The sequence below is a fragment of the Hyperolius riggenbachi genome, chromosome 1 (genome assembly GCF_040937935.1).
Source record: "Hyperolius riggenbachi isolate aHypRig1 chromosome 1, aHypRig1.pri, whole genome shotgun sequence".
Classification (NCBI taxonomy): Eukaryota; Metazoa; Chordata; class Amphibia; order Anura; family Hyperoliidae; genus Hyperolius; species Hyperolius riggenbachi.
Window position 1 is genome coordinate 618024532 of NC_090646.1, and position 13339 is coordinate 618037870.

At 45.2% G+C, this 13339-nt stretch overlaps 1 protein-coding gene across 4 annotated transcripts in view; it reads right to left on the reverse strand.

Moving 5' to 3' along the window:
• Positions 1-13339, reverse strand: part of WDR70 (WD repeat domain 70) — a 345359-nt gene that overhangs the window by 209954 nt on the left and 122066 nt on the right. The gene's annotated exons all lie outside the window — the stretch shown is intronic.

Below are 13339 nucleotides of genomic sequence, written 5' to 3' on the forward strand. Positions count from 1 at the left end.
ACGGGAGCTAACGGAGTTCTTCGACAAATTGGATATTGCGGCGGTTGCGGCTCCGGAATGGGATCCGGATCTCATGGATTTATCTAAGCCACAACGCCAGCGTAGACAACGTCCTGCTACAGAAGCCACCCCATGAACTTTTCCTTAGCTATACCTCAGGAAGATACTAGATGCCTCCGCAACATCTGCTGATCGCCCTGTTCGTCTACATACGATAAGTACTAGCACTACCCTCCCTGGTTCCTCATTGACTTTATTGTTTCCTGGCCGACCCCCCTTGGTCCCCCATCTTACCGCTATGTGGCCTCCCGGAGATCCGTCTGCCAACATATGCAATGTTCCACATTAGTAGAGACAAGTTATACACTAATGACTTTTTGAGTTATTATTAGGAATGCCCCCCCCCCTTTTAACACTCTATAGGTATTTCTACCTGGAGGCCCTGGGCTCTCACGATCCCCGAGACTGCCTCGCTTAAGGATGACACTACGTGTAATCGCCACTTCGGCCTGTGTATCGGGGAGGCTCGAGCTCCTACTCGTTTGCCCCAGAACAGCGGTGGACCTCATGAGATCTACATTATGACACACTCTGCACAACTCCTCTGGCTTATGTCTGAATAGGGGCACCCTTTCGGTGCTGTTTATGTGCAGCGGTGTATGCTTTACGGAGTACCGTGAGGCTGCTGTGTTGTACGGACGTGGAGCAGATTCCTAGTTATCCGACTGCCCTTCCCTTGTAGGATAAGACACTACGTTGGCAGTCACGGTTTTACAGCCATATATACTTCTCCATAGCTTAGAGTTTGTTATTTATATACTGACATCCTATCTAAATCACATTGATTCTAAATACTTGGTTTCTTATTAAGGAACGTGCCCTCTCTAGCTTGGGTTCAGTGAACTCCTCTATACCCCCACTAAATGGGCGGATTTTCCCCCACATTACAGAGCTCATAAGACCACGAGTACCCCAAATTCCTATTTAATCTTGTTATTTTCGCCTGAAGCTGTCGGGGGAAGCTCTATAGTAATAAGCGCTTGCAGCCGCATAACACATATAACGCATGACCATATGGTCTACACCGTCCCATGACTTACATAGTGTGTTCTGTCTCCGATGTATGATATATATTTCTTGTATATATTTTCATTTATATGGGGGATGTTATCACTGTGATATGGTTTTAAAATTGACTGTGTTTTTTGTGCTGTAGGATCCCTGGTCCGCTCCGGGTCTGCCGCTAATATTGCATGATACACTAAAAATCGGATACGGATATGTGTTTATTCTAATATATTGGAGAAGAGGTATGAATAAGCATTAAGACATATTAACATTAGCAGCTTCTCTCCCTACACTCTGGGCTTTGACCCGGAAGACCTTACCGAATTCGCCCAAATACTGTGGCCATACTGACATCACCGCACATGCGTTATGGTTGCGGTGGATCTGGACTGGGCCGTGGGACCTGAGGCACAATGGGATACCACTGGGGCCCACCTATTGCTGTCTTTTTTTTTTCTATATCCCGAATACTAGATTATAACGGTCGTATGCCATCAGTGGACGTGGAGGCTTCTGACGGGGGGGGGGGGGGGTGAGCGGGAGGGATGGGCTGGGGCAGGGGAAGCCCGGAAACGCACATACACGTTCGATTGGAGGCCGAACGGGAGGTGGGGATAAGAGCGAGAATTTATCCATAATCTATGGTTAGGCGAACAGGTGCGTATATAGGAGATCTTTTGCGGAGCGGATTTTCCTTTTACAATAGTAACCACTGAAGGTTAGCGTCCTCTATGGTAATACGTGGCCGGGGGTGGAGGAAGGAAAGTCCAAGTGGTATGGACCTCCTTCTCCCTCTCCCCTTTCTGGTCGGAGTTGGGAAACTATCCTCCCTCCCCACGGGAGGATGGTCTGACCTAATTTGGGTGATATGGGTTCTGGGTATTTCTTCCTGGCACTCATATACTTTGGGGCACTTACCCCAAGACTCTCTCTTTTTCTGTCTTTCACTCTTATTCATCTCTTCTTTCCTGGAGTGTTCTCTATATCGGGGGCAGGGTGAGGTGGGACCGAGGGACTATGGGATCACTTAAGATCTTAACACTCAATGTCCATGGGTTAAACATCCCAGAGAAACGTTCTGCACTACTATCTGAATTACATAGGTCCAGGGCCCAGATAGCGTTTCTACAGGAAACACACTTCAGAGGTACAGACCACCCCAGATTGGGGAACACAAGATTCCCACAGGTATTCCTAAGCAATTCCCCAGACACTAAGACAAAGGGGGTGGCAATCGTTCTTTCCAGACAGGTTTGTATAACCCAGATCCAGCATCTATCGGACCCAGGAGGGCGGTTTCACCTTCTGAAAGGCATACTCAATCAACAGAAAGTAACACTAGGCACATTTTATGCCCCTAACTCTGGACAATACACATTCCTTGAGAAATTCCTAACAGAACTCGATGCATTTGCAGAGGGTAGTGTGATTATAGGTGGGGACTTAAACATTACTCTGGACCCCTCACTAGACTCCTCCACTGGTAGATCCACCCTCCCGTATAGGATTATACAGAAATGCAAACTAGCACTGCAGGCTCGACAACTAGTAGACCCGTGGCGTATCTTAAACCCAAATAATCGCGAATATACTTTCTTCTCGCACCCCCATAACACATACACACGCATCGATTATATTTTCTCGTCACATAATCTACTCTCAGAGGTCGTGGATGCAGACATTGCAACGAGAACAATCTCGGATCACGCGGCCGTGACCATGTCTTTCTCCATCCTGGAGAGGAGAAGAAATCCAGTAAACTGGCGCCTTAATACCTCCCTTCTACAGGATGGGGAAGTAAGTGGGAAAATAAAGCGCGCAATTGAGCAATATTTTGAAACTAATGACACAGAGGGTATGTCACCAATGACTCTTTGGACAGCCCATAAGTGCGTCATCAGGGGAATCCTTATTCAGGAAGGGAGTAGGAAAAAACGAGAACAAAATGAGGCAATAGAAAAATCCCTCTCGGAAATACGAAGGATGGAACAGTTACATAGGCACTCCACTCCTGTTGAGGTGCTGGAAGCATTAAACGCAGAAAGGGGAAAATTAAAATCCCTATTATTTTCTAGAGCGCGCTATGCGGCACAACGTTGCAAAAGACACTATTACGAATACGGGAATAAATGTGGCACCCTTTTGGCCAGAGCCCTGAGAGCCCAACAAGTATCAAACTATATACCACATATTAATGACACGACTTCCGTTAAACATCATAGGACAGCCTCTATAGCTAGAGTTTTTAAAAAATTCTATGCGACCTTATATAATATCCCGACAGATTCCCCTGAGACCCACCGGGCTGAACAGTTATCCAAAATAAAGGAATACCTAATCCAATCCCAGATGCCAGTCCTCTCAGACGAGGATATCGAAGAATTGACAGGCCCAATTTCCATAGAGGAACTAAAAACAGCAATTTCCCAAACGCCAGCTAGTAAAGCCCCAGGCCCAGATGGGTTCTCGCTCGAATATTACAAACATTACTCGAACGCGCTATATCCATTTCTGGTAAAAGCTTTCAACTCAATTTCTGAGGAAACCAATCCCAAGTCCTTCCCGGATGATATGCTACTTTCCCACATCACAGTTATACATAAAACAGGAAAAGACGCGTCGCTGTGCTCCAACTATCGCCCCATTTCCCTACTCAACGTTGATCTTAAGTTATATGCCAAGATTTTGGCAAATAGACTGTCCCCCCTCATGGGAAAATTAGTGCACTATGATCAGGTTGGGTTCATCCCAACGCGCGAAGCCAGGGATAACACGATTCGGACAATGGGCGCGGTACACTGGGCACGGTCGAAGAATTTACCGACAATGCTTCTTTCTACTGATGCGGAGAAGGCCTTCGACCGTGTCCGGTGGGACTTTATCCAGGGTACCCTGCAACATATTAGGTTACCCCACTCTATGCTTTCCCATATCATGGCCCTATATTCAAGGCCCTCTGCACGCATAAAAATCAATGGTGAACTGTCAGACCCTTTTTCGATCTCAAATGGCACACGCCAGGGTTGCCCCCTTTCGCCCTTCATATTTGCCATTACCCTGGAACCCTTCCTAAGAACCATACGATCTAACGGGGACATACAGGGGCTCAGATTACCCTCGGCAGAACATAAGATCGCTGCCTATGCAGACGATCTCCTTTTTTACATAACCAACCCCCACATTTCCCTACCAAACCTGTTGAAAGAATTCCATAGATATGGACTATTATCTAACTTTAAAATCAACTACAATAAGTCTGAGGCACTAAATGTTAATTTAGATCCAGAACTCCAAGGAAGACTAGAATCAAACTTCCCCTTCAAATGGTCAACTCGAGCATTAACGTACCTTGGTACTAAAATCCCTAGCAATCCTATCGATATCTTTCAGCTTAATTTCAAACCCATGCTAAATAGGGTAAAATTAGACTTGCAGCGCTGGGATGTCTCCAAATTTTCATGGTTTGGACGCATTAACATTATAAAAATGAACATACTCCCCCGCTTCCTCTACTTATTTCAGACCCTCCCTGTAGCACTACCGGCCTCATATTTTAAAGAAATCAGACAATGCTTCCGGCGCTTCATATGGCGGAACAAGCCTCCGAGAATACGATACTCTGCCTCTATCCTCCCCAAGGAGAGAGGAGGCCTGGCCATCCCGAATTTACAGCTCTATCATGCGGCAGCGACCCTGGTGCGGATCGTTGACTGGCACAGGCATGAACCTCTTAAACAGTGGGTTACAATGGAACACGACCTAACTCATCCCTCGCTAAGACACCTGACATGGGCTCCTGTCAAACCTACAACCACGGGCATCTTATATCCTTTGGCATCCCACACGCTTCAGCTGTTTACAAAATATAATAAAAAAGGGTTGCTATCGGAATCCCCTTCCCCCCTGATTCCGCTATTGGATAATCCTGGGTTCCCACCCGGCATGTGCAGAAGGGCATATCCACACTGGCGGGGGAACTATACCTTAAGGGCGGGACAGTTGCTAAAAGAAGGGAGATGGTTAGATTTAGGAGACCTCCGAGCTCAGAGAAAAAAACCCTCACTAGACAGCTGGCCCTTATTGCAATTTAGACATTACCTCTTAAGCTTAGGAACCAAGCAACAATTCTCTCGCACCCTGTCACGATTTGAGGCTCTGTGCGCAGGTGAGGGCTACATCACAAGAGGCATCTCACAGATATATACTATGCTATCTACCTATGGGGACCCAGCACTTTACATACGCTCCAGATGGGAGGAAACATTAGGCACTGTCTTCTCCGATTCCCAGTGGCAGAAAGTGACTATTCTTGCACAAAAAACATCAATTGCTGCTCAGATACAGGAGTCAGGCTACAAAATGTTCACACAATGGTATCACACACCTGCCAAGTTACATAAAATGTTTCCTACCGTAAGTCCACTTTGCTGGAGATGTGGGCTCCAACAGGGAACCTTTCTACACATTTTCTGGGACTGCCCGAATCTTGCTGTGTATTGGGACTCGGTGAAGGCAATTATAGCTAAGGTAACTGGAGTGGAATTTTCCTTAGACCCAGCTTATTATTTGATCCACAATACTCCCAGGAGCCTAAGTAGATACAAAAAATCACTATCCAAACATCTAATTAATGCGGCTAGGTTGTTAATTGCACGTCACTGGAAATCCCCATCCGCACCCTCAGTCAAAGAATGGCTCCTAGAGATCCAACATATTAAAAGACTGGAGAACCTCACTCAATCTATGCACGGCAAAGAAGAGCAATTCAGCCGCACATGGGCCCCATGGCACGAATATGAGGAATCAGACGAGTTTGCGGAATATACCCAAAGGCCTGTGCAAAACCCTTAAAACTCTTAAGCCTGAATCTCGGTGGTAGACACCTATGGACATTGGGACACATGTAGATGACCAGTTCCGCTTGCCCTCCTCTCCCCCCCCCATACTCCCGGCCATACACAGTAAGACATGCTTTATGCCCCTCATCTAGCATTTCCCGGGAACATGAGCTTACACTCCTACCTTTACTCTTCTCTTTCTCTCATATTTTCTTCTTCTCTCCTCTGTCTTCTCTTTCCTGACACCTTTTCTTAGGTGAATAGTATTAGATGTTTCTATGTTGAGGAAATGCAGGGTGGGAGAGACACAGCCTCTCCTGCTACCCGCTAGGTTAAAACATTCCTCCGTGTAGCTGGAATCCCGAATTGATTCCCGATGTTAATAGCTGGGTGGGCCCGGGTGTTTGTTCCCATTGGGCCCCGGACCCACCCCGACCCCCATTCCCCCTTACCGGGGGCTTAGGTTGGGATATCATCCCTGCACACATGGGTGCAGCCATGTGGTTCAGAAAATTGTTGACGTAGCACTTACTGATTACCACTCCTGGTTGGGCTCATTAGGTTATATCATTTGCTCGTTGTATGTACATACTGTGCTGCAAATCTTTTCAGTCTGGCACTGACGGCGGACTGCAGCCTATGTATAGTCCGATACCATGCATAGTATGTTGTCTCTTTCGTTTTGATGTCTATTCTTTTTGTTGTGTTCTGTTCTTTGTTTGATATGTAAAAATACTCTAAATAAAGAATCTTTAAAAAAAAAAAAATAAATGAACATTGGGGGAGCAATCACAGCCCACCAACAGAAAGCTTTGTAGGTGGGCAGAAAAGGGGGGGGGGAGAATCACTTGTGTGCTGAGTTGTGCAGCCCTGCAGCGAGCCCTTAAAGCTGCAGTGGCCTATTTTGTAAAGTATGGCCTGGTCACTAGGGGGGTTTAAGACAGCGGTCCTCAAGAGGTTGATATAGCTTTCTACTTGGTTACCTTGGACAAAGTGCGGAAGTTCCTCTGTGTTTTATACCTCAATACACCACAGAAACATTTGACAAAAAGATCTAAAATCTCTGAAGCAGCAAATGTTGTGAAAACCAGTATTTGTGCCATACTAGAGACTTTTGGCCACAACTGTAGACTTCAATACATATAAATGGAGGTGCCAGCGGTGGCAACCAGTTGCTGTGACTGGTCCCTTTCGCATGCGTTCCATGGAAAGTGACAGCTGACTCACCTTTTTTCCTTTCCTCGGATACTTAGTGGATGAGCCTCAGCGGGTTTTACAATTTCGGAAATAAAGAGCAATGAAACATAAAATGTGAGTTATTCTCCTCCTACAGAAACACAGCATAGGGTTTGTTTTCCTTGCGTATTTTGCTTTCTGGTAAAGGGCTCTTTGCAGTTCCACTTGGCTACACTCAGTATGGGATCATTAGCCCCTATAGGATTGTTCTACAGCAGGGAACGGTAGAAACATGTAAATGAAGCATAATATGACCAATACAGCCATAAAGTAACGGCGATATGAACAGATATGCACTTTACTACTGTCCAAGGCCTTCTTAGCGTTTATTATTAGCGTAAAAGTCACTTGGCTATAAAAACTAGTATTATTATAAAGCATAAAGTCTCGTACATATGCTAGATAAATCTTGGCCGAAGCGGACAATAGCAAAAGCCTCTGCCATGGATCAAGCATCAGTACAGCGGCCCCCAATGGCACCTGGTGCCTCGGCCAATGATCAGCCCTGTGGACTAATCCAGAGGATCGCTGGCTGAGAGAATTTTTGTCCACATTCTCCCCAGCTGCCAGGTGGCATCACTCCGGCCCCGCCTCTCCCTCAAAGCAACAGAACACAACTGCAGTGACCATGGTGAATCAGAGCCTTACGAATCTATCACCTGACCAAACTGACCGCATGCTTGTCCATGAGTTTGCTACACGAGTGACTCTGGTCTATTGAGAAGCCCTGGTCGCTAAAAATAGTGCTTGGTTTACTTTAAATCTGGGACTCAAGCACTGTATTTTTTTCAGATAAACTCTCCGATGTCAGTTATGCAGTTCTGACCAAAACTGGTTGACCTGCTGTTATAGATTTATTACTCTACACATAGCCGAAGAATAATGTAAAGCAATCACACGAGAGGGTCATCCCACAGCTAGTACTGACTTTAATAAAGCAATCAACAACCAAATTACTAAGAGAAGAGGAACAGGCATTGAACAATGAACATATTCCAGACTATTATAAATCAGTTCTATATTAATGTGGGGGGAAAGCATGCAAGTTATAGATGTGAAGCTGAGTAGGAAGATTCCCAAACTGCAGCATAATAAATCCAATCACAGGTAAAAGTTGTTTCTCTAATTAAAAAGGAGGGGGGGGGGGGTGGATACTGACATGGAACTTAGCCAAGCCTTGATTATTCACCCTGAAGCAATTAGGACTGACCTCACATATGGTCTTCTCAACAGGCTAATGCAGGAACATGACGGAGTGTCAAATCAAGAGAGAATGGGCTTTGTATCCAGGGGCCTGGTACAGCATGAGATACTATCAGAGCAAGTGAGGCTTTCCTGGCAAGCCTGAGTCACCGGATTCCATGGTGAACACAGACCTAAAGAAGCTATATTGGAGGGATGAGGGTTTCTGTGAACATACAGGATGGTCAATGATACTTACCTATGGAGAGGAAAGGCTCTGGATCTGACAGAGCCTTCTCGGTCCTCTACCCATGTTGTCTTTCCACTGCTGTCCCTGTTCACAATACGTGCCTGGCTGTATGTTCGGGACTCTTCATGCAGGCGTTGGAAGTACTCGGGACCCAAGTTCTTCCAAAGACAAGCAGCTTCATACTGCGCATGATTTAGTCTGCGCTCGTGAATGCCCAGTGTGGAGTTCCTCATCTTCGGGAGTACTCTGGGAACCAAGTACTTCCGAAGCCTGCCCAAGGAGCAGCCTTTTTTGACCTGCAGGTGGAATACATTTCCTGGGGGGACAGTGCTGGAATGAGGGAATGGAGAGAGGACTGGGGAAGCTCTATGAGATCCAGAGCCTTCTTAGGTAAGTATCAAACTGTTTCCTAAAAGCTTGCTTCAGGGTCACTAAAGAAAACGTAATACAACTTGTATGCCACTAGGATTTGGGCCAATCAAGTGCAAGTCCTACCTAATGCAAGTAGCTGAATAATGGTTAAAGGGGAACTTCAGCCTAAACAAACATACTGTCATCAAGTTACATTAGTTATGTTAATTAGAATAGATAGGTAATATAATCTCTTACCCACCCTGTTTTAAAAGAACAGGCAAATGTTTGTGATTCATGGGGGCTGCCATCTTTGTCATGGGGGCAGCCATCTTTTTGGTTGAAAGGAGGTGACAAGGAGCAGGAGACACAGTTCAAACTATCCTGTGTCCTGATAACCCCTCCCAGCTGCACACGCTAGGCTTCAAATGTCAAATTCAAAATGTAAAAAAAAAAAAATTGCATCAAAACAGCAGAACGAGAACAACAACATCAGAAATCCCATCATGCTTTGCACAGCATCAGGGGAAAAAAGCTCGGGCAGTTTTCTTCTGTGCAGCTAAAAATGAGGCTTGTATAAGAGAAACAAAGTTCTGATGCTGTGAAACTGTTAAAGAAACACCAGGCCTTTTCAGTGCTGCTGAGTCGATTTTTAGTCCGGAGGTTTACTTTAAGGGCTCTGCCTCTGGCACAGGTGACCAGGGTTCACATCTCAGCTCTACTTGTTCAGTAAGCCTGCACCTATTCAGTAAGGAGTCCTTGTGCTAGACTCCCTAAAAGTGATACTGCCTATAGAGTGTGCCCTAGTGGCAGCAGCTCAAGTGCCTAGAGTCTGCCAGGAGAAAAGCACAATATAAATGTTATTTGTCTTGCCTTGTCTACCAATTCCTCAAGGCCTAGTGAGAAGGTAATTTGAATACAGCACAAAAGCTAGTTTCTGCATCAGAGTTTACATCAGCTAAGGGCTCTTTCACATCAGACGACGCGTGCAGGAGCCGTTCTCCTGCACGCGTTGATAGCCTGCGGCGTGACGTCGGGTATCTGCGGTGCGACGCAATCAGCGGTGGAAGCTATTAATTGAACCCGACGGAAAACACCCGATGCGTTGGACGAAAAACTGCGCCTGGGTGCGTCGGAACCGCAACATACCGAAACGCATCGTCGGGTGTGAAAGGTAAAATGAAAGTCTATGGACTTTCATTTTACCTTGGTTAACGCAAACTTTAGCGTTGCGTTAAAACGCTCAAAGTTTGCGCAGATGTGAAAGAGCCCTCAAGCAGCCTGAATGTGGACTGTGCATCTCTGCTTTGTGAAAGACACAAGGCAAGTATCTGAAATAGGGCAAGAAAATGCTTGTAGATGCAGAGAAGTGCTGAAAACACAGCTCTTGGAGTGCACATCAATATCAATATTATTTCAACATGGAAAAGAATTGACTCTTCGGTGCATGTGAAAAACTAGAAAAACTTAAATATTAATCAAATATAGCATACAATAATATCCTAAAATGCATCAAAAATGTATATCCAATCCTTAAAGTGAACCTCCGGACTTAAAATCTACTCAGCAGAACTGAAAAGGCTTGGTGTTTCTTTAACAGTTTCCCTGCATCAGAACTTTGTTTTTCTTACCAAAGCATCATTTTTAGCTGCATTTTTACCTAAGCTCCATCCATCAAAGAAAAAAATCCCAGGCTTTTTTCTCCCTGATGCTGTGCAGAGCCTGATGGGATTTCCTATGTTGTTATTCACGTTGCTTAGCAACTGGGAGAGGTGCTCAGGACACAGGACAGTTGGAACTGTGTCTCATGCTCCCTGTCACCTCCTTTCAACCAAAAAGATGGCTGCCATCATGAAATCAAACATTTGCCTGTTCTTTTAAAACAGGGTGGGTAAGAGATTATATTACCTATCTATTTTAATTAACATTGACACTGCAAACTGACACTTTAGCAGGAGCATGTGCAAATAGCAGACTGAAGTCTGATTGCATAGCAGTCAATTGAGCAAAAGCAGCAAGTAGCGTGTATACATGCGTAACAGCGAGGCTTGATGTTGCCAACAATCACTCAGTCCAGGAAGAGAGGTCAAATGGAGTCTTGAGGCGTTGATGTCTGGCTAGTGATGCTTAGTGGTTCGACATGTTTCGCCGATCAAATCGACCTCATCAGGAACAAGCATCGCAATGTTTGTAGTTGCACATCAATATAAAATTCTATATCCACGGAAGTTATTTTAAGGCAATGCATAAAATCCTTCTGACTACTAGAGTTGTCTCCTACCCTTTGTCTTCTAGTAAGTCTACAGTAGACACAATATGGTGGCAGTTTCTGAAGCCCAGTATGGATGAATAATACTGTTTTGGTTGCGATTGGCTTAAAATGAGTGGTTTTAGGAAGAGGGCACTACATCGGCATTAAATAACTTTAAGGAATGTAACAAAAACTGTAAAATGGTAATCAGACTAACAAAACCAGAAGCTTAAAAAAAAAAAAAAAAAAAAGGTTGTCAGGGATATGAAGTCAAATCCAAAAATAATTTTACAAATATATAAATTCAAATAAAAAGTAGGCAGAGCATATAGGACATCTAAAAGATTAGGGGACTCGATTGAGGATGATCGAGCTAAAACTGAGATTTTAAATGCATGCTTTGCTTTTATCTTTACCAAGGTAATGCTCTTGTGTCACCAGTCTACCTTATCCAGCATGAAATGCCTAACACAAGAAGGTGTAAGCAAGAAGTTTTGAACTTCTTGCTTTTACTGATGGCTAACAAGGTACAATATTCTACTGCTACTACTAAGAAGGTGTAAAGGCATGTTTAACAACCTCCCTAGCGGTTTTGACAGTTATACACGTCAATACAAAACATGCTGTGAACGGTATTGACATGCATACACGTTAATACTCTCCTGCACTGGATACTAGACCCTTGCTTGACACATTTTGGCAAGTTACAGGAAAAAAAAGGTTATGAAAATTAATTGGATCACTTTTTGCACAGAAATCCTGGGGAAATTGAACGCCAGGGAGGGTATTACATAACAGCTAGGGACATCAGAGTTCGAGAAGGACGAATAAACACTGGTTGATAAAGGTTAAAGAGGAGCTGTCAGCCATACTATCCCCAAAAACCCCACATATATAAGTAGATAAATACTTGCTCTACTTACATAACATAAGTATTGCACTGACCACGTTTTGATTTTAGCGATTTTTCTACAGTAAAAAAAGAGAAAATCCTTCTAAGCATTTCCCATTTTAGCTATGGCTATTTTAAAACCAATCCTGATGTAATTTCCTCCCTTAGGCCCGGTTCACACTAGCGGTTTTGTAAAAACCGGAACGGATGTCCGGACCGCACCGGATCCGGAACGGACCTAATCCGTACGGTTCCTATCCGGATCAGGTCCGGATCCGGTCCGTTTGGATCCGTTTTCCGTGCGGTATGAACACGGTTGCGGTCCGGATCCGGTTTCTTAAAGAGATAACAACCTGTAAATACCTGGGGTCTGGGAGGTCAGCAGAAGCTCTGGGGTCATTGTTGGAGACAGGTGGACGTGTGGAGACCATCCGTGGATACAGAGACTGCAGTTGGGACCATGGATCCAGTCATTTTTTTACTCGTACCTGGGAATTCTCTCCTTCCTGTTGTTCACCTACTACTATGTGGGGAGAAGGCCTCACCTCCTCGTTATCAGACATATCATCAGACATGTTGCTGCCAAAGAGCTCCAGCATGAAATCCCTGCTGCTCCACTCTGAACGCTGGGCCCATGTGGTCCCCATCCAAAATGGCCACTAGAAAAAGCATAGGAAGTGGGGTAGAACGTCCGGTTTATATAGCCAGTGTGTTGTGCGCTCTCCGGTTCTCATTGCTTTGTATTGGCCGGATGCAACAGTCCGGCTCCGCTCCGGATACGTCTGCCGGAGGAGCCGGACCAAAAAATAGCGCATGTTGGATCTTATGCCGGAGTCCGGATCCGGTCCAGACGAAACGGACGCATGTGAACGGACACATAGACTTTCATTGCTATGCCGTGCGTCCGTTCCGCATGCGGTCCAGCTCCGGCACGGCGATTCCGGACGGCGACCGCTAATGTGAACCGGGCCTTAGTCTCCTCTGCCTGAATTGCCTGCCCTTCACTATAGAAAGTGCATTGTCTCAGCATGGGAAATATTGGCTAATCTGAGAAGAACAGAGGTGTGGGAGGGGAAAACAGGAGGGAAAGAGGCTTCAGCCAATCAGGCTGCATTAGTTAAGTCTGAGAAGAAAGTAGAGAAGCAAAAAAGGACAACCCACCATGCCCTGCAACTTCCTTTTTGTGTACCAAATTTTGTGTGTACCAAATAATGCCCTGCAACTTCCTTTTTGTGTACCAAATTTTGTGTGTACCAAATAAGAGTCAGGTA